A 22337-nucleotide genomic window follows, 5' to 3' on the forward strand; every position below is an offset into this window, starting at 1 on the left:
TTGTGGGGGTCAAAAGAATTTAGGTGTCTTCAGCTTTGAAACCAGAGCAGGGGAGGTAAAGGGCTCATTAACAATTACAAGTGACCCTTGAACAACGTGGATTTTAACTGTGTGGGTACACTTAAACTTGGATTTTTTTTTCACTGAATAATACTACAGTATTACAAGATCCAAAGTTGGGAATTCTCTGACGATCCAGTGGTTAGGACTCTGCACTTTCACTGCTGAGGGCTGGGATCAATCCCTGGTCACGGAATTAAGATCCTGCAAGCTGTGTGGCCAAAAAAAAAAAAAAAAAAGAGATCTGAGGTTGGTTGAATTCACAGATACAGAACTGCGAATACAGAAGAAATGTGCACATAGAGGGCTGACTATAAGTTATACTTGGATTTTCAACTGCACAGAGGGTCAGTGCCCCTAACCTTGCTTGTACAAGGGTCAACTTTATAACCTGCCCAATTATTTGTTATAATATTTTTTTTTACCATCTGAACAAAGGCAATGATTTATTGGTAATGACAATGAATGAAATGTTGAAAGTCTTATACACACTACTATATATAAAGTAAATAATGAATAAGGATCTACTGTATAGTACAGGGAACTCTACTCAATACTTTGTAACGGCCTATATGGGAAAATAATCTAAAAGAGTGTATATATATATATATATATATATATATATATATATGTATAACTGATTCACTGTGCTGTATACCTGAAATTAACACAACATTGTAAATCAATTACATATTTTTTAAATTAAATTAAAAAAAAAAAGAAGGTCTCTGGTGAGAATCAAGCAATTATCCAAGAGCTGTAGATTTGATTGCAATATGGTCTTCCAGTGTCTTTTGTACCTTAGTGGCTTTCTCCGTTTTTGCAAACTACTCATTTGAAGTCATTCATGTTTGCTGCCTGGACTGGAGTTCCAATAAAAGTAAAATATGAAATTCTAGTTGTTTCTTCTTCACTTGATTGGACTAAATAAATATAGTTATGCTGTTAACATTCTGAAACTTAACATATGAAGTGGGACAATACTATCTTCTTTAATATCATCCTCTGATAGTTCCAGAGCTGGAATTGGTTCACTTCTTTCTGCCTCTTCAAAATCCATAGATAGGGGTAAATTGATAGAAATTTTTACGTATTTCGGACCCTGACCATTATCTGGACCTTGAAATTTCATTGAATAAAGATTAACAGGCTGATTGAAGACTACAGTAATAAGCAGCTGTCCATCCCAATCAGATTCCAAGAAGGTCATGTCTTTTCATAAACAGTTGTCAAATCCATGCTCCTCACTTTCATTAAGACATTCACAGCCAGATTTGTTAATAAAAAAGCATAAAATCCATATAGCCTTTTGGAATATCTGTGTCCTCATTGCTTCCAGGGCTGTTTTCTAAGTGCTGCTTGGTTTTTTCTTCTAGTCCCACAGCATCTGCTCCTTGATACTGATCAACTCTCATTTTGTTTCAAAAAACAAAAATGTAGGTATTGCTGACATATTGTTGGTGGCAGCTGTTCCCTGACACTGATGTACACCTACTTCCAAGGAAACTGCTTGTGGATACTTATTACACATAGAGCTGAATGCTGGGGCAATCCTTAAACACGGTCCACCCCCTCGCATGGTGAATTTGACCATGGTGAGTCTGGAAATCCAGGTCACTCCTGACCCGTTTCACACCCACCACTCTCAGAGAGCCTGGCAGGGCGGCCACAACACCACTGGCTTCAAAACTGAAGGAGAAGAAGGCCCTGGAGAGGAAGGGGGGAGGCTCAGGAAGACCTAGGCCTGGACAAAGGAGGTGGCGACCCTGGTGTCTTCTCCAGGGTCCCCCAGTGCCGAGTCAGGCCAGAGAGCGGAGCAGCAGAGGGGGCGGGATGGGAGGGGGAGAGGAAAGATGAGGGAAGAGAAGGCCTATAATTTTATATGATGTAATCATAGATGCATTTATACAATATATAATGTAAGATACAACTAACAACACATTATACATATGAGATATATAATACACACTATATTGATTATAATGTGTTATACATTTAAAATTATATATAGTTTTTTATATATATTTATAACATTATTTATATATATACATATATAGTGTGTATATATAGGTATATATATAAATATACATATATATTAATTTTTGGAATAGGTTTTGGGATAGTTTTATTAAGCTATTATTCACCTACCACAAAATTCAGTAAAGTCCACAAATCCAAAAAGGGAGTAAATAAAATGGGGCTGATAGAAAACTCTCCTTCTTGGGGTGTCTGCAGATGGCCCATCTGATCAGGAATTTGATTACATGGGTTGATCAACATATGTAACAGAGGACAGGATATTGAAATGTTTTCTCTCCCAGTTTCTAGCCTATAGGCTAGGTGAGAACGATCATTTTTATTTTTCAAAAGATAAAATTTTAGGGCTTCCCTGGTGGCGCAGTGGTTGAGAGTCCACCTGCCGACGCAGGGGACACGGGTTCGTGTCCCGGTCTGGGAAGATCCCACATGCCGCGGAGCGGTTGGGCCCATGAGCCGTGGCCACTGAGCCTGCGCGTCCGGAGCCTGTGCTCCGCAACGGGAGAGGCCGCAGCAGTGAGAGGCCCGCGTACCGCAAAAAAAAAAAGAAAAGAAAAGAAAAAAAAAGATACTTCACTCTGTATGACAGACTCTAGGTCTATCCACCTCATTACAAATAGCTCAATTTCGTCTCTTTTTATGGCTGAGTAATATTCCATTGTATATATGTGCCACATCTTCTTTATCCATTCATCCGATGATGGACACTTAGGTTGTTTCCATCTCTGGGCTATTGTAAATAGAGCTGCGAAGCTGAAACTAACATACCATTGTAAAGCAATTATACTCCAATAAAGATGTTAAAAAAAAAAAGATAAAATTTTAGTTATCAATATTTCTCAATGCCAACTATAATAATTGCATCCAATCTGTTTATTAAATCATTTCAAATTTAGGGCAATATCTTTTAATTTTGTGGTTTTAACGTTTTTCTTAAAAGCAAAATAAGACAGGGTTTAAAAATTCCTGGGCTTGTTTTCTTTGACCACGTCTGACCACATCTGAGTCTGGTTTCTAAGTTCCTAATTGTTTCAATCACGTTCTCATTCTCCTTAAATTGTCGTTAAGCTGTTGAAGAGGGTTACAATTTCCTCCATATTTATTTGAAATTGAATGGTCAATTAAAATATACACTAACTAACCCCTAAACTGACTGGACTTCTAAGAGATTTTTCGAAATGTATTTAAGGGAAAAGTAAAATAAATGATGCTTGAAGGGTTAAAAGCTCTACAATTCTTTAAAAAGCCCATTTTAATTTAGGCTGAAACCCATGCAATGTGAAAAGTGCTACAAAGAACAGAGTGGGGGCAGTGAGGGTGCTTGTGTTCTTCATCCAAGGGAAGGTAGAAATAGTAAAAGCAGAGAGGTGAAGATTAGCAGAGACAAAGAAAGGGATGGTGGCTTCCGATCTGGCACCCCAGCATCTCCTTAGAATTAAATGGATGTGAGGCCCATGAGGGAAGCTTGGCCCCAGCCTCTGGGAAACCAGTCTCACAAAGTACCCTGCACCCAAGAGTAACAGACAATGAGGTGTCTGTCAGAACCGCCTTCCCTCCAAGGACTATGCACATCTGAACAAGGAGCATACAGGGTCCAAACACCATGGGGGGGAGCCCCCCAAATTCTATGCTGCACACAACTTCCTGGACCCTTCTGGGAACTGGGGGGGGGGGGTGGGAGAAAAGACTCTTCATACTCACTGAGACTGAATCTTCCTCAACCCAAGTGAAAAGAGGACTGAGAGTCAGCTACAATTTAATTTTTTTAATTGAAGAATAAAGTATTGTGCCATACTTTTAAACATGAGAATTTTTGGCAGCAGAAACAAGCTGACAACTTAGGTTAAAAGTTTTCTCTTTGATCTCTGCATCTTCTCACCTTTGGGAAATGTGTCAGACCCAAGCTGACATGGGTAAGGCAGGTACTTTGTTGCTGGAATAAGAAGAGATGATGGAGGCAAATCCACAGTGATGGAAACTCTCCCACTTATATTTAACATGGGCCTTCTGGGTTCCATGCTTTAAGAATGGAGGCACTGTGAAAAGACAAAGGGCCCAGAACCCAGTGGTTGTTCAAAAATCACTTTGCCTTGTCAGAGACAGCACCAGGGTACAGCTAAGAGAAGGAGCTGGGTTCAATCTGAGCTTCACCACTACTGCTGTGTGATCTGAGGAATGTTACTTATCTTCTCTGTGTTTCAATTCCATTATTTGTATATGGGCATAATCATGGAGTAGCCTATAATATTATTGAGATGATTAAATGAGCTAATATATCCATAGCATTTAGAACATTGTCTTGCCCAGGATTAGGGCTCAGTGAATGTTAGTATCATCATCATCATCTTTATCATCATTATTATTACATGGGATTATGTCAGGTGACCAGGGTACTAATTTGACTTTATTCCTTTCCTTTTGCAAAACAAAAAGGACTAAATCAAATGGACTAATATCAGCTATTTCTAAACACATTTTTAGCAGCAGAAATAACTTTTCCTAGACATAAACTTCTAAAGAAGCTAAGCATATATGTATTCATTGATATTCTTTTGATTCTAGTTGCTTAAGTCAACAAGCAAAATAAATTTATGGGCTCAAATTACAAAATAACCTAGGAAGGTCCAGCTTCAAGCATAGCTGGAAACAGAGGTACAAACAAAGATATCAAGATCAGTTTGTCTGTCTCCTCTCTCCTCTGCTTTCCCTCTTTCTACTCCATTCCCAGGATCCTTGCCTCCTCATCACAGGATGACCACTGGAAGCTCTCAGAGTAACATCCTTTTGATGTCCAAACTAGTGAAGAAGAGTAAACATCTTTCCCCCAGAATTCCCTGTGAAGGTCCTGACATTCACTTTGATTGGCTGGCCTAGACCTCATGTCCAAGCCTACAGCAATCATAATGGCCAGAGGAATGTGTTGCACTGATTGGTCACTGGAGTCATATGTCCCACCCCTGAGGCTGGAAAGAAGCCCTGACCCTGAGAACAAAGGAAAGGAAAAGGTTGTTCCCACTAGGCTTGCTCTGCACCCTACCTCCTTGACAGTCCCTTCTCGAAACCCCAAGTGCTCCTAGTTTGAAACTCCTTGTACGTGGGGATCTCTAGCATTCTGCACATTTGCTAGGATGCAAATCCTATCGAAGCAGTTACTACGGTCAGGGGCCAGAGTAGTGCCCTTGGGGAGGTTCCATTGATTATCAAATCATAGCCTGCAGACAGCTACCAGCTCCAACGTCCCGTGTGGCATTGCTTTGTCTCTGTGTGCCCACATCAGTGCCACCTACCACAGCCTTGTATCTAGTGGGGGCAGGAGAATCATCTGGGTTCAGTTCTACATCACATTATGAGTGATGCCTCCTCTTCTAGTTATTTACTGCAATGTAACCAACAACCTCAAAACATAGGGTCTTAAGACAATAATCATTTATTAGTGTCTCTCATGGTTCTGGGGTCAGCCAGGCTCCTCTGGGCACATCTGGCTCCCAGCTCTCGGTGGTTACAGTCAGAAAGCAACTAGAGCTAGAGTCATCTTGAAGTTTTCTATGTTCACATGCATGGCATTCCGTGACCTGGGAAGATGGAATAGCTGGGGCTGGAACAGCTGGGGCTCATTGGCCATCTCTCTTCTCTCTCAGTGGCCTCTCCACCTGGTACCTTCAGCACATGGCAGCCTCAGTGTTACTTCTGTTGCACTCCTTAGGTTGAGGCAATGACAAAGCCCACCCGATTTCAAGGGGTGTGAACACAGACCCTACCCCTTAGTGGGAGAGTGTCAAAGGATGCATAGCCCTCTTAAACCATCATATCTCCTGGGGATGGCAGGGAGTCAACATAAAATCATGTTTTAGAGTTTATCCTTGGTCATGCTATTCTAATTCAGTCCTGCCCTTGGCAGAAATGAGGTGGGATTATCAGGACATACCAAGAAAAATGGCTTCTTAAACAACTGTGAGCCAGAAAAGAGGCTTAGACACCACATTAAGTGCAGCGGTCTGGGCAATCCCTTCTAACCCTTGCAGAAATACTGCAATCTTCACCCTAGTGCAGTTTGAGCTTTTGCAATGGAATACAGCTAGAACCAAGAAAAACATTCTCTTTTTCACTTACTGATTAAAAGCAGTGAGCCACTCTTGAGAGACAGTGAATACAATTTGATGTTATTATGCAGAGTTTGACCATTGGGGGGAAAATATAATGTTATCTTTAAGGTAGGCTCTGGTTTTAATTGCAAATTTTAGAATGGGGCTTCACATCCAGGATAAGAAGGAAAATACACAAACTGCTGACTGAATCGATGCTCAACACTCTGCTCTCTGTGTCCTCCTCGTCCTTGGGGTGATTACTAAGCATGTAAGCAAAATCAGAAGTCAGGGAGAAAGTAAGAAAGGAATGCATATACATGAGCCTCCAGAGGAAACCATTTCAGGCTGGATTATGGAATCCTGATTCTCAGTGAATTGCAAGAGTGTTTAAGAAAAGATTGCACAGGTGAAAGTGTGAAGCTATTGTCAAAACATGCAAATGTTTTTTCTTCCTTTTAATTTCTGACACCAAGTCAGTCCTAACCCCTTTTATTGGACCTTAAATGTCTCAAAAATAGGGGGCTTCCCTGGTGGCACAGTGGTTGAGAGTCCGCCTGCCGATGCAGGGGATACGGGTTCGTGCCCCAGTCCGGGAAGATCCCACATGCCGTGAAGTGGCTGGGCCCCTGAGCCATGGCCGCTGAGCTTGCGCGTTCGGAGCCTGTGCTCCGCAACGGGACAGGCCACAGCAGTGAGAGGCCCGCGTACCGCAAAAAAACAAAACAAAACAAATGTCTCAAAAATAAAGGAAGAACATAACTTCTCATTATAGAATTGACCTCTTACTGGGAGCTAAGTTCTCCTGAATAAAGAGGTCTAGATAAAATTATTAAACCAAAGCAAAGATGATCTCCAGCCTTCCGCTCCTTAATGTGCTAACATTCGGGTCTGCAAAATCCATTCTCTTCCTAGTGACTCTGGCAGTGCTAACTCTGGGATGCTATGGCCAACTCCTTTCTTCTCAAGGGTCAAGACTCTGTCCAGTTAACAGGCAAATGTTTATAAACCTGGCCATTCAATAGATATTCAATTTGCATTTTCTGAGCACCAACCACATGCCAGGGGCTGTTCTACATACTTGTTTTACAGAAATGAATAAGTTTATAAACCTAGCCATTCAATAGATATTCAATTTGCATTTTCTGAGCACCAACCACATGCCAGGGGCTGTTCTACATACTTGTTTTACAGAAATGAATAAGCCAGTCATAATTTTGATGTATGAAACTTACAGTTTGGTACCATGTCTTTCTAGAAGAGCAGCCGTGGGAGGGAGGAATTCTATACATTAATCATAACTACTGTAGAGCCAAGAGGGAGATGAAAAGAGAGTTTTCTAAGCTTTGTAGTTGAATGATGCTCCTCTTCTTTCCCCAGTCCTATACATATTCTCTAAGAAAAGTATGGAGAACCCCAGATGTGGCTGATATAATAGAAGATGTTTTCTGTGAGGCTGAGCTATTAGTTAACTTTCTCCAAGATAGAAAATCACAAATATTGGTTCAAAGTGCATGCATATCATTCCCTATCAACACAAAATTTTGTTTTGGGGAACAGAGCTGGATTTATTAACTTGTGGCTAATGCTGAAGGGAAAAGACCATGATGCTGTTGCTGGTGAAAAAAAATCAATGGGCAGGTGGAGTATGGAACCCATTCAATCAACAAATATTTATTAAGTTCCCAGAGGTCCTAGGGTTATCATGGCAAACAAGACAGAGTGACTCCTTTTGTGAATTTTGTGTTCTGGCTGGGGATACAAATAGTAATGAGTGCAAAAAAAAAAAATCTATAATGATAGTGAAGATGATCCAGGACCTCGGAAAAAGAATGGAGGCAAAGATCGAGAAGATGAAAGAAATGTTTAATAAAGACATAGAAGAATGAAGAAAAAGGAAATAGAGATGAACAATACAATAACTGAAATGAAAAATACACTAAAAGGAATCAATAGTGGAATAACTGAGGCAGAAGAATGGATAAGTGACCTGGAAGACAGAATGGTGGAATTCACTGCTGCAGAACAGAATAAAGAAAAAAGCATGAAAAGAAATGAAGACAGCCTAAGAGACCTCTGGGACAACATTAAACACAACAACATTCACATTATAGGGGTCCCAGAAGGAGAAGAGAGAGAGAAAGGACCCAAGAAAATACTTGAAGAGATTATAGTCTAAAACTTTCCTAACATGGGAAAGGAAATAACCACCCAAGTCCAGGAAGTGCAGAGAGTCCATACAGGATAAACCAAAGGAGAAACATGCCAAGACACATAGTAATCAAATTGGCAAAAATTAAAGACAAAGAAAAATTATTGAAAGCAGCAAGGGGAAAACAACGAATAACATACAAGGGAACTCCCATAAGGTTAACAGCTGATTTCTCAGCAGAAACTCTACAAGCCAGAAGGGAGTGGCATGACATACTTAAAGTGATGAAAAGGAAGAAACTACACCAAGATTACTCTACACGGCAAGGATATCATTCAGATTTGATGGAGGAATCAAAAGCTTTACAGACTAGCAAAAGCTATGAGAATTCAGTACCACCAAACCAGCTCTACAACAAATGCTAAAGGAACTTCTCTAAGTGGGAAACACAAGAGAAGAAAAGGACCTACAAAAACAAACCCAAAACAATTAAGAAAATGTTCATGGGAGCATACATATCAATAATTACCTTAAACATAAATGGATTAAATGCTCCAACCAAAAGACACAGGCTTGCTGAATGGATACAAAAAGAAGACCCATATAAATGCTGTCTACAAGAGCCCCACTTCAGACCTGGGGACACATACAAACTGAAAGTAAGGGGATGGAAAAAGATATTCCATGCAAATGGAAATCAAAAGAAAGCTGGAGTAGCGATATTCATATCAGATAAAATAGACTTTAAAATATAGAATGTTACAAGAGACAAGGAAGAACACTACATAATTACGAAGGGATCAATCCAAAAAGAAGATTTAACAATTATAAATGTATATGCACCCAACATAGGAGCACCCCAATACATAAGGTAACTGCTAACAGTTATAAAAGAGAAAATTGACAGTAACACAATAATAGTGGGGAAATTTAACACCTCACCTACACCAATGGACACATACACCAAACAGAAAATTAATAAGGAAGCACAAGCTTTAAATGACACAATAGATCAGATAGATTTAATTGATATTTACAGGACATTCTATCCAAAAACAGCAGATTACACTTTCTTCTGAAGTGCACACAGAACATTCTTCAGGATAGATCACATACTGGATCACAAATCAAGCCTCAGTAAATGTAAGAAAATTGAAATCATATCAAACATCTTTTCTGACCACAATGCTATGAGATTAGAAATGAATACAGGGGAAAAAAACTTAAAAACCACAAACACATGGAAGCTAAACAATACGTTACTAAATAACCAAGAGATCACTGAAGACATCAAAGAGGAAATAAAAAAATACCTAGAGACAAATGACAATGAAAACACGATGATCCAAAACCTATGGGATGCAGCAAAAGCAGTTCTAAGAGGGAAGTTTATAGCTATAAAAGCCTACCTCAAGAAACAAGAAAAATCTCAAATAAACAATCTAACCTTGCACCTAAGGGAACTAGAGAAAGAAGAACAAACAAAACCCAAAGTTAGCAGAAGGAAAGAAATCATAAAATCAGAGCAGAAATAAATGAAATACAAACAAAGAGAACAATAGCAAAGATCAATAAAACTAAAAGTGGTTTCTTTGAGAAGATCAACAAAATTGATAAACCATTAGTCAGACTCATCAAGAACAAGAGGGAGAGGACTCAAATCAATAAAATTAGAAATGAAAAAGGAGAAGTTATGACAGACACCACAGAAATAGAAAGCATCCTAAGAGACTACTACAAGCAACTCTAGGCCAATAAAATGGACAACCTGGAAGAAATGGACAAATTCTTAGAAAAGTATAACCTTCCAAGACTGAACCAGGAAGAAATAGAAAATATGAACAGACCAATCACAAGTAATGAAATTGAAACTGTGATGAAAAATCTTCCAACAAACAAAAGTCCAGGACCAGATGGCTTCAAAGGTGAATTCTATCAAACGTTTAGAGAAGAGCTAACACCCATCCTTCTCAAACTCTTCCAAAAAATTGCAGAGGAAGGAACACTCCCAAACTCATTCTATGAAGCCACCATCACCCTGATAGCCAAACCAGACAAAGATACTACAAAAAAAGAAAATTACAGACCAATATCACTGATGAATACAGATGCAAAAATCCTCAACAAAATAGTAGCAAACAGAATCCAACAACACATTAAAAGGATCATACACCATGATCATGATCAAGTGGGATTTATCCCAGGGATGCAAGGAATCTTCAGTATATGCAACTCAATCAATGTGATGCACCATATTAACAAATTGAAACATAAAAACCATATGGTCATCTCAATAGGTGCAGAAAAAGCTTTTGACAAAATTCAACACCATTTATGCTAAAAACTATCCAGAAAGTGGGCATAGAGGGAACCTACCTCAAGATAATAAAGGCCATATACAACAAACCCACAGCAAACATCATTCTCAATGGTGAAAAACTGAAAGCATTTTCTCTAAGATCAGGAACAAGACAAGGATATCCACTCTCACCACTATTATTCAGCATAGTTATGGAAGTCCTAGCCATGACAATCAGAGAAGCAAAAGAAATAAAAGGAATACAAATTGGAAAAGAAGAAGTAAAATTGTCACTGTTTGCAGATGACATGATACTATACATAGAGAATCCTGAAGATGCCACCAGAAAACTACTAGAGCAAATCAATGATTTTGGTAAAGTTGCAGGATACAAAATTAACGCACAGAAATCTCTTGCATTCCTATATACTAATGATGAAAAATCTGAAAGAGAAATTAAGGAAACACTCCCATTTACCACTGTAACAAAAAGAATAAAATACCTCGGAATAAACCTACCTAGGGAGACAGAAGACCTGTATGCAGAAAACTATAAGATACTGATGAAAGAAATTAAAAATAATACCAACAGATGGAGAGATATACCATGTTTTTGGATTGGAAGAATCAATATTGTGAAAATGGCTATACTACCCAAAGCAATCTACAGATTCAATGCGATCCCTATCAAATTACCAATGGCATCTTAAATCTTGTATGGAGACAAAAAAGACCCCCAATAACCAAAGCAGTCTTGAGGGAAAAAAGTGGAGCTGGAGGAAACAGACTCCCTGACTTCAGACTATACTACAAAGCTACAGTATTCAAGATGATATGGTACTGGCACAAAAACAGAAATATAGGTCAATGGAACAAATAGAAAGCCCAGAGATAAAACCACATACCTATGGTCAACTAATCTATGACAAAGGAGGCAAGGATATACAATGGAGAAAAGACAGTCTCTTCAATAAGCAGTGTTGGGAAAACTGGACAGCTACATGTAAAAGAATGAAATTAGAATACTCTCTAACACCATACACAAAAATAAACTCAAAATGGATTAGAGACCTAAATGTAAGACAGGACACTATAAAACTCTTAGAGGAAAACATAGGAAGAGCAGTCTTTGACATAAATCACAACAAGATCTTTTTTGACCCACCTCCTAGAGTAATGGAAATAAAAACAAAAATAAACAAATGGGACCTAATGAAACTTAAAGGCTTTTGTACAGCAAAGGAAACCATAAACAAGATGAAAAGACAACCCTCAGAATGGGAGAAAATATTTGCCAATGAATCAACGGACAACGGATTAATGTCAAAAATATATAAACAGCTCATGCAGCGCAATTACAAAAACAAACAACCCAATCCAAAAATGGGCAGAAGACCTAAATAGACATTTCTCCAAAGAAGACATACAAATGGTCAAGAAGCACATGAAAAGCTCCTCAACATCTCTAATTATTAGAGAAATGCAAATCAAAACTACAATGAGGTGTCACCTCACACCAGTTAGAATGGGCATCATCAGAAAATCTACAAACAACAAATGCTGGAGTGGGTGTGAAGAAAAGGAACTCTCTTGCACTGTTGGTGGGAATGTAAATTGATACAGCCACTATGGAGGTTCCTTAAAAAACTAAAAATAGAATTACCATATGATCCAGCAATCCCACTACTGGGCATATACCCAGAGAAAACCATAATTCAAAAAGACACATGCATCCCAATGTGCATTGCAGCACTATTTACAATAGGTCATGGAAGCAACCTAAATGCCCATCAACAGATGAATGGATAAAGAAGATGTGGTACATATATACAATGGAATATTACTCAGACATAAAAAGGAATGAAATTGGGTCATTTGTAGAGATGTGGATGGATCTAGAGACTGTCATACAGAGTGAAGTAAGTCAGAAAGAGAAAAACAAATATTGTATATTAACGCATATATGTGGAACGTAGAAAAATGGTATAGATGAACCGGTTTGCAGGGCAGAAATTGAGACACAGAGGTAGAGAATAAACGTTCTCTAATGGACACAAAGGGGGGAAAGCGGCAGGGGGGTGGGGATGGTGGTGTGATGAATTGGGAGATTGGGATTGACGTGTATACACTGATGTGTATAAAATGGATGACTAATAAAAAATATAATTAAAATAAATTAAAAATTAAAATAAATTATACAATTTCAGAATAAGGTGGAAGAGAATGACAGAGATAGGTCATGTTTTAGATAAATTAATCACAGGAGGGTTTTTAAGGAGTTGATATTTAAGCTGGCCCTGACCAATGAGCAGTAATGAGGCATGCAAGGCTCTATGGGAAGATGGTTCCAGGCAGAGAAGACAGCATGGGACTAAGCAAGAGATCCAGTGGGACAGGCCAAAACAGAGCGGTACAAGGAGCAGGGTGACTGGTCATAGTACTTACCTAGTTTGTGTTGAGCCACCTGATAGGGGAAAGAAATTTGGAAAGAATTTCTATTTGGAAGGAAATGATCTAGATATTTAAACAGGATTATGTACAGCTCAGAGGCAGAGCATTGAGGAAAAATTGATACCATGAAAGCTGGGTAAATTCTTCCTATATAGGTAAAAATCAACCCTTGAGATGTAGGTAAAACTGAGCTGACTGATGAGGTCCAGCAGTTGCTGAGAAGAAATGTGAAGACCTTGAAGCAGGAAGGCTCTGACAAGTTTAACTTTGGAGTCCACCGGCTTTCAGAATTGAGGGTCAGGTGTCCTTATTCTATGGGGTGAAGGTAGAAAGTGATTGCTTCCTTCTTTGCTTAAGCTGCCATCCTGGAAATGTACTAGAAGACTGGATTCTTTATAAGCTTTAGCCACAGCACATCAGAATAGAGTTAAATTTTTATAAAGAAGAAAAGGAAAATTACCAATCCAATGCTTTCTGTTCTGCTGTAGCCAGATGAGAATAACCCAAAGTCCTCAAGTGTCCATGGTCCCTCAGGGTCCCATGATAAGGAGAAATCCCAACATCATTTAAGTAATACCCCTACCTGCACCGTGATGCTGACTGTTCTCACTCTTGGCTCGTGAGGTCACTGCAGGGCTTTGTGATTCTGCAGGAGGAAACTGTTGAGTAGACTCGGATGATGGAGACTATGAATCCATAGTAAGTCTTGCTTGCTGCTCTCCGTGTTATGTGGAATGCTTTCAGATTTCTCTTCTCTTTTGGACGCTATGGCCAAAGGGTAGAGTTGACTCTTTTTCCAATGTGTTTTTTGCCATCTTCTCTTTCAGAAATATAATGTCTTATGCTTCCTCTCTGATATTCTAGTCTATTCTCCAAAACTGTGAACTTTTCTTTGAGCACGAATTGCTTTCTGCCTCTCAGGAATGGGGACTACTTCCCACTCTTTGCTCCTATCTCTGGCTGGTACATGGTCTGGCCCAGGGTCTTCTTCCTGTACTTCCACAGACCCCTGTTCTTCTTGGACATCCTGGAAGTGGAGAGGTTCCCTCTTGACCTTCCCATGGAGTAAGGCTTCCAGTAGCATCAGTACAAGGTCAACAAAAGACATACTAACCTTTGAAGCCATAGGCCTGCCTCTTATGATTGATTCCCTTTTATCTCTTGTGTTTCTCATAGTTCTTATCTACTCAGTCTAGAGACAAAAGTCTGCCTGTTATTGGACTCAAGTAAAATTTACTTCAGCCCCGCCTTGTGGTCCTTAGTCAAACTTAAAGGAAAGTTGGTTTGGCAGATATTAAACTGGCTCACCAAATCTGTTTCCCTTTCTTCCTGGTTACACAGCTAGACCACATTTCCCAGATTCCTCTACAGTTACTTGTGGCCATGTGTCTGAATTCTATCTAGTAGAATGTGGCCCATGAAGATTTCCCATGAGCTATCTTCCACTTTATTTTTTTCCCTATCTATCAGCTAGATGGAGAGGCTTCTAAGAACTAAGATGGGGACTCATGAGATGAAGGAGTCTGGGTCTCACCAACCAGGAGAATCCAGTGGACTTTATATGAATTAGAAATATATTTTTGTATTTTGGGGCTACTGAAATTATAGGGGCTATTTTTTTATAGCAGCTAACATTACTTATCCTAAGTAATACAGTTGGTCACATCCCTTTCACAAGGTACTGTCCCACCCAGACACAATACATTCTCCTAAACTCCCCCCAGATCACCAGACCGTATTTTTGGGTCTTTGGCTCACTCCCAAGAGGCATGGAGTCTAATTAAGAACACATGTATAAGAAGCTGAGGCCCCTCTTTCCCACACCAGATCCCTGATAGCTAATATTTAGTGAGCACAGACTGTTAAGAAAAGCAGATTCAATATGAAGCTAATAAAGTTTAAGCTTGGGGCCTCTCACATACATGGAGCTTTCCCAAGGCCTTGAAAAGGGCCTTAGCATGTTCACATATTTAAGTGTTTTCATAAAATCTGCAAATGCAAAATGTTTTAATTTTTTTTTTATTTGTGGGAGGGTATATTTAAATAAACTTCAGGCCCCACCAAATCTAGACACAGCCTCGAGGCTGAGTGTCTAACATATATTTTCAAATGTCATCCTCACAGCCCTGAAATAATAGGTACTATTATTTTATGGAGAAGAAATCTGATGCATGAAGATTTTAAGTCACTTGTCCCAAGTCACGCAGCTCTGATTTTCTGGAACCAGAATTCAGGCACAGGCTCTAAAGCCCAAGCCTGTTGCCACCCTCATGGTGTCTCTAGCCCACCCATGGGTCACATGCATGTGGTCCAGGGAATCAAACCAGGAGGCATGAAGCAATAGCAGCAGTGTTTAGTATATTTCTCTTGGCCCCTCTGAATGACTTCCTTTGGACTCATCCTAATTTCTTCAGTCTCGGATAAGAAGAGCTGGAGAGTTTTCTTCAGGGCTCCCTTAAAGTGTTCATTTCATACAACAAGAAACACATAGGATTTAGCATCAGAAGATGTGAGTTTTAGACTAAGGAAACAATGGGACGTAATGGCACAGATTTTGCCAAGAGATTGATGTACATAGCAGCAAGCAACTGGATCAACGAACAACTATGGACTGTCAAAGGCAGCGGAACAGCTTCAAAGCTCATTACTACCTCAGCTTCCACATGGTGCAAAATAACTGGAAGACGCGGAGGATAAAGAGGCAGGCTCAGAAAGGGGGTTAAAACGCGTAACTCCAGATGAGCCTTCAGGGCCAGCAATGCCCTGAGGATTGTGGGCGCACACCCAGCTGTTACCTGTGTGGTGGTTTGATCCCCAGCTAATACGCCAGCTGGTGGAGTATTATTTCCTTGTTGACTTTTTTGCTGCCACCTGGGGAGTCTTGGTAACTGTAAACAAAGATTTAGAACACTAATAAAGTGTCGGGCGCCAATGCAGTTTACTCTGTACTAAAATCAAGTAAGCTGTGGATGAGCAGCTGGCATGGGGGATCCCAGCCACAAGGGCTGGTGGGAAGCAGGAGTCCAGGAGCAGGGAGGTGGGGTGAGAGAAAGGGATCTGACTGCTGCAGCCTGTCAGTTCAGAGCCCGACTTGGACTCAGGCACATGGAGTAGATGCTGTTGCATGGGCAGGGCCCCCAGCCCCCGGCTGCTTTCAGTGTTGGCTGCTAAGGGCTCACAGAGGCCTCCTTCCCCAAGAATTGCCCTTAACTGATGCCTAGGAGGTTATACCCCTATACCCCCCACCAGGAGAAGCCTATAGCAATGACTGACTGATGCAGGGGTACAAAAGGCCAGCCCCCTTGCCTTAAGGAGGGGACGATTGTGTCTCCAGAGTCTTTCATGGATCAGGCCAAGTTCAGATTTTGCCAGAACACACATCATTGCTTGCCTTCTTCCCCTGTCCTGTCTTCTGTCCTCCCTTAGAGGCTTCTCCTAAGCATCCTTCCTCAATATACCCTGGGCACCTGATTTTTCCTGTCCTGGGCTCTGCTTCTGGGGAATCCGACCTAAGACACAATGAGGGTTTTAGGCCCCCAGTTGCCACAGCTAAGCCTGGCAGGAAGTGGGCAGGGCTTTGAAACAGGAAGTCCCCAGAGATGTTCATTTAGGGCACATCCTCCTGCTATGTATATACGTAGGGAATGGCAGGTAGAAATTGAAGACACATTTTGAGAAACAAGTGTCAGCTCCCGGGAGAAACGAGTCAGCAGAGGATGGATGTCAGGGCCCTAACCTGGAAAGTACAACTGGTGCACATAGCAAGAAAATCAAAGACTATCCCAGTGCTAGAGCCTGGGTCAGCAAAGCCAGGGTAGAAAATGCTATGACTTGTAGGATCCATGGAGGTTCAGGACTCATATGTGGCTCACCAAATCCTTCATCTGTTGGTAGCAAGACCTAGCTACTTAGTAGCCTTGTGAATCTGAGCAAGTTAATTTTCTTTTCTAAACCTCAATTTCTTCATTTGTAAAATGGCATACAGCATGCACTAAAATGGTAAATATTTTATTATATACATATCATTCTAAGCCACAGTGAGTAATGGAATTTTTGCCTGCTACGGGGCAGACCTGGATTTCTACATAGGGCCTACCTGTAGATCCAGACTTGGAAAGCAAAGGAAAACAAAGCTATGGGATAAAATGTAGGGGCTGAAATAATGGCCACATCAACTCGAAAGGCCATGATGTTGCTTGTATGGCTACCCGTGGTCCTGCATCTTAAGGCCCAGAGCTCTGTGGTGCCATTTTTGCATCTTCAGAGCCAGTCTTAAAAACAAGAGGGAGAGGGAGAGAAAGAGGGAGAGACAGCTGTAAGCCAAGAATCCTCCAGATTTGAATATCACTTATCTAGAACTGGACCCAGGAGGGACTGTTGGGGACAGAAAGTTGGCCAATCAATGGTTATTGACCTCAAGTCTGAAACTGCAAGAGAATTTTTCTCAAGCTTGGCAGACACTACATTCACAATGCCAGATTCCCAGTGCGTAAATCCAACTGGAAATTCCCAAAGACCAGAGCACCAGGAACTCTGAGCCACTCAAATGTTCTTTCCCTAGGATGACTCTCTACTCTCGCTATACTTCTGTACAGAGTTGTATGGTCTTTATTTTAGCAAAGGGTTCCAAGAAGCAGACCTTGAGATGAGAATTCCCATGCAACTTGATTTATTGAGGAAGTTCTCTTGGGAAAAATTGGGTGTGGAAAGCAGGACAGGGAAGGAAAGAAGCCAAGCCAAGTTCTAGCCTCAGCCTTAACCTTCAGGAGAGGTTGGTAATGTAAATTACACCTCAAATTTCGGCCTAACTCCAAGGCAAAAGAGCTGGGCTTTCCTTTTTCCACTCCAGTCAATCATTGGATAGGGACTACTTTTGAGGAACTTCTGTCTCTCAAGCCAACACAATAGCCCCAGGGAGGTTCTCCATAGAGCATCATAGAGATGGACAATTAGAAGTAAAACACTTAGAAGGCAAGGAAAAGCATACTGAAAAGGTCAAAGGGATCGAAGGGAATCTGAGTGGAACACCATTGGAGATGCTACACACTTACACTTATTCTTTTATTTTCTTTTATTTTTTTGCGGTATGCAGGCCTCTCACTGTTGTGGCCTCTCCCGTTGCAGAGCACAGGCTCCGAATGCGCAGGCTCAGCGGCCACGGCTCACGGGCCCAGCCGCTCCGCGGTATGTGGGATCCTCTCGGACCAGGGCTCGAACCCGTGTCCCCTGCATCGGCAGGCGGACTGTCAACCACTGCGCCACCAGGGAAGCCCCACACTTACACTTATTTTAAGGGAATGGAAAAATCTAGTTTCTGCAAATATGCAGTTTATTCTATTGGCTTTAGTGTTATAAAATTGGAAGGGCATAGGATTTAGCCTTAAAAGATGTGAGTTATAGTTGTTGTTCTAACTCATATAAACTTTTTGACCTTGGGTGGGTCACTTAACTTCCCAGAGACTTAGTTTCTACATCTATAAATGGGTTTATTACTTTTGAGCTTTTCAATATACATTGATATTTTCTGTTGGCTCCACGGGTTTTTGATATATGTATTTTAAAACCTTAAATAGGATGGTAGGTTTTTCATTTTGGCTTGTGATTTTGATAGTATTCTTTCTTTATAGTTCAAGGCATAGTGTTAACCATTCAAACTAACACTGTTATGTGTACTGTTCCTTTTATTACTATGTTATGTCTTTCTTTATGCTTTTTAACTTGAATTAAATTATATCTGACATTAATATTATTATATCAGCTTTCTTTTAGTTAGTAATTGTCTTTTGTGTTTTTTTCTATTTTCAACATTTCTGGACAGTTATGTTTTAGATGTGTCTATTGTAAACGACAGATGGTTGGATTTTTAAAAATCTGGCCTGATAATCTTGTTCCTATAGGCCACTTGAATTCCTTTATATTTATTTTGATTACTGCTGTATTCATACTTAGTTATATGATCTTATTTTATGTTTTAGATTTATCATGCTCTTTATTTGTCTCTTTTTCCACTTTTTCTTCTTTCTGTTTCAAAATTTTCATATATTTACTTAAGTATAAAATTTTATAACAAAGTTTAAGTTATTCAGTATCTCTACCCTCCTCCCAAATAACCCAAGAACTTAATATGCTCTAATTACACAATGAACACCTCCCTCTTCTATATTTTCCTTGACATTACTTGAATTGTATCTAGTTATGTGGAAAAATACCATTCTTTTTTAAAGAGTCAATAGTAAATTAAACTTATCAACATATTTCACCAAATTCTACACTAAGTATTGTTTCTATATTTCACTCCAACCTATCTCTCAAGATGTTTTCTCCTTCTGCCTAAAATTCTTTAGTAGTTATTTCAGTGAGGATCTGTGCGTAATAATCTCTCCAATTATTTCCATTTCATCTAGAGTGAATTTATTTCCAGTTGTTGCTGTCTTTCTTAGCATTATTTTCTCATATGTTTTGGAATTTTATTACTGAATGGAGACAGAGAGGTTGCATGCTTTTTCTCTCTCTCTTCCACCCCTTGTTTCACAGTCCTGCATATTTATATTTGATTTCTTCCACCACCTCCCAAGAACAGTAATTCCAAAACCAGGTCTTATATTGGTAGTTCAGGGCTAGCAACCTACACTGATATTGGAGTCATTACATATTCAGCAACCAAGTCAGCAGATTGTTAAGCCTAAGTCCAGGATGAAAGATTTCATTTCTTACAGCTTCCCTGCTTTATATAAATGGTAGCTCAGATAGTGGTTTTAAGAGCTTATTTCAGCATCCTTTAATGTATGAGGAAACCTCAAACTTGCTTCTGATTTCAAACAGTGAGTTTGAAGAGTGAGCCTCTTACTTCCTTTGTGAAATTTTTAGTCTTGTTACCCACAGGAACTCAGATTTCTCCAGTGGCTTCTGGATCTGGAGTTCAGTGAGTCTGTAAACTCAATCCCAATTATTCCTCTGTTCAATTCCATTTCTGGCTTTCACAGATGTTTATCTCAGTTTTGAGAATGGCCATATTGTCTAAAAGTCTTCTTTTTAGATGTCATATTCTGTATTAGTCAGCTATTGCTGCATAATACAGTTACCCCTGAAAAGTGAGTGGTTTACTACAATAGTTGTTTACTCTCATTCACGTGTCTGGGCTTTGCCTGGGGTTTGGCTAATCTGGGATGGGCTTGGCTGGGCAACTCTGCTTTACTCTGCAGGAAGTGAGATGGGAGAATACAAATTTTGGCTTCTTTATCATCTTGCTATCCAGTCTCCTGTTTGTGTCCCTTCCCCCCACCCCCTGCCATATAGCCAAGTTCAGTGGTAGCCAAAGAACTAGGGTACCATTGATGAGTCCATAAATGTCAGTCCGCTAGGGCACAGAGCTTGTTAGAGAAGGTGAGGGGGGCAACAAAGAATACCTAGTACATATCAGAGGGAAGTCATAGGCAGTTGGTAACTCACTGGGAGACACAGGGCATGTGCAAACAGAAAACCAAGACTCATGAGTCTCAAAAAGGTGTGATTCCCCCAAGACAGATTTTTGGAAAATCACTTTTTTGGCGCTTTTGGAAATTGGCAACTCTTGGCTTAGACTGGGGGATACAGAGGCAGAGGAGTCCCAGTATCTCCAAGTGGGAAAATCCTGTTGCCTTTGAAAACTGTCTTGCACTCAAAGAAGTATGATACCCTTTGGACTTTTTATCACTTAGGTCTCATTAATCTAGTCTTTTGTACTGAAAAGAATGAAAGGAGGGCAATTTTTTCCATTCAATGGACATTGAAGTGGCAGTCAGGAAAGCTATTGTGTTCCAGCTCTGCCACTGTCAAGTTCTGTGACCTTGGACAATACATGTGGCTTCCTAAGCCTCTGGTTTCCTCCTGCGGAAAATGAGGCGGAAAATGAGGCGGTTGAATCAAATGCCTTCACATCTCTGAAAACTCAGTATCTATAGTTTATAGATGGGATGAGTGGCACTTGCAGTTTTGTTTTCTTTTTATTAAAAAGTATTCAACTCTGCCCATGTTCTGGTCTCTTTACTGAATTACTCGAACTAATGGAATCTTGTGAAAGAACTTTTTATTTTCTATCTTCCTTTCCCTAGCTCTTAAATCCATTATTTTCATCTATGCCTCTCAGGCAAAGGAGAGCCAGCCCTGACAGCCACCCAAGGCAAAACATGGTTTGATAATGATAAAATGAAAAAACTAGATGCCTGTACATTTAGATCTCCAGCACGGGTACTGATTTCCTGGCCTCATGGACATCCTAGTAATTACCTAGAATTATGCATAATTTACCTACTTCCATTTTCTAAGAAATTGTCAGCTTTCAGGTCAGGGTTTGACAATTTATTGGTTTCTCCTGTGGAAATAAATTGGGGGCATCTGGGACTGGAGTCTTTAATGTGTGCATTTGGGGTGGTAGATGTGAAGCTGCCTCCTATTTATAGCTGAGCAAGCTTACTTGTTGCTTTTCAATCTAAATAAAAAGGCTCTGTTTACTGCTGCTTTTAATTGTAGCAAGTTGGTGAAAACCCATGCAAGGCCTCTTCAGTAAAGGCAATTCAATAAAAGCATTTTGTCAATAAATTATTATTGCCATCATGAAAACCATGCACAGCCTTCAAATACAAAGCAAGCAACAGCTCGGCTTCTCCCTTTGATGGACTCAGCATAGTGCTTTTAAATTTTCTTAATTCATTCTATTTTTCTCCTGTTTCCATAGAATATTAGAGCTGATAAGGGCATTGTGGATCTTCTTATCTCTAGTCTTCATTTTACAAAGGAAAGTCTGAATTCCCTGTGCAGGGTTGGGACATGATTGTGTCTAGAATCATTAAAAAAAAAATCATCTGGGAAATCAGAAAATCAACCTGCATTCTATGTGTGCCTAGTTGGAAGAGGATTGTGCTCTACGCCAAACCTGTATTTGAGGAGTTCTCTTTTACAAAGCTCTTAAAAGTTTCCTACCAAGTGTGTCATTTTATCTTCAATTTCCTGGGAATTGAGCAACATTGTATAAGGATCCAACCCAGAAGGAGGTTCTCTGTGTGGGAATGTAGGGATGAGTGGAGGATTATATTTTTCAAAAATGACCATAACAATATTTCCAGGACCACATACTTTTCCAGAACTTTCCATCCTCCATCAGTTCATGTTCCCTTCTCTTGAACGTGGACAGTCTATGAAAGCCTTGATGAGTAGAATGCAACCAAAGCCATTTTGAGTGACTTTTGAGGCTAGGTCTTAAAACGCACTATGTTTCCAC

The 22337-nt window shown here is 40.1% G+C and overlaps 1 pseudogene across 1 annotated transcript; it reads right to left on the minus strand.

Annotated features, from left to right (window-relative positions):
* Nucleotides 1-806: 806 nt before the first annotated feature.
* LOC309973509 (thioredoxin-like protein 1) lies at nucleotides 807-5208 on the minus strand (annotated as a pseudogene). Its single transcript has 2 exons — nucleotides 5135-5208; nucleotides 807-1661 (listed from the first exon to the last, which is right to left on the minus strand). The product of its transcript is annotated as a thioredoxin-like protein 1 (transcript).
* Nucleotides 5209-22337: the final 17129 nt, after the last annotated feature.

Source organism: Leucopleurus acutus (genome assembly GCF_964270905.1).
Source record: "Leucopleurus acutus genome assembly, chromosome: 16".
NCBI lineage: Eukaryota > Metazoa > Chordata > Mammalia > Artiodactyla > Delphinidae > Leucopleurus > Leucopleurus acutus.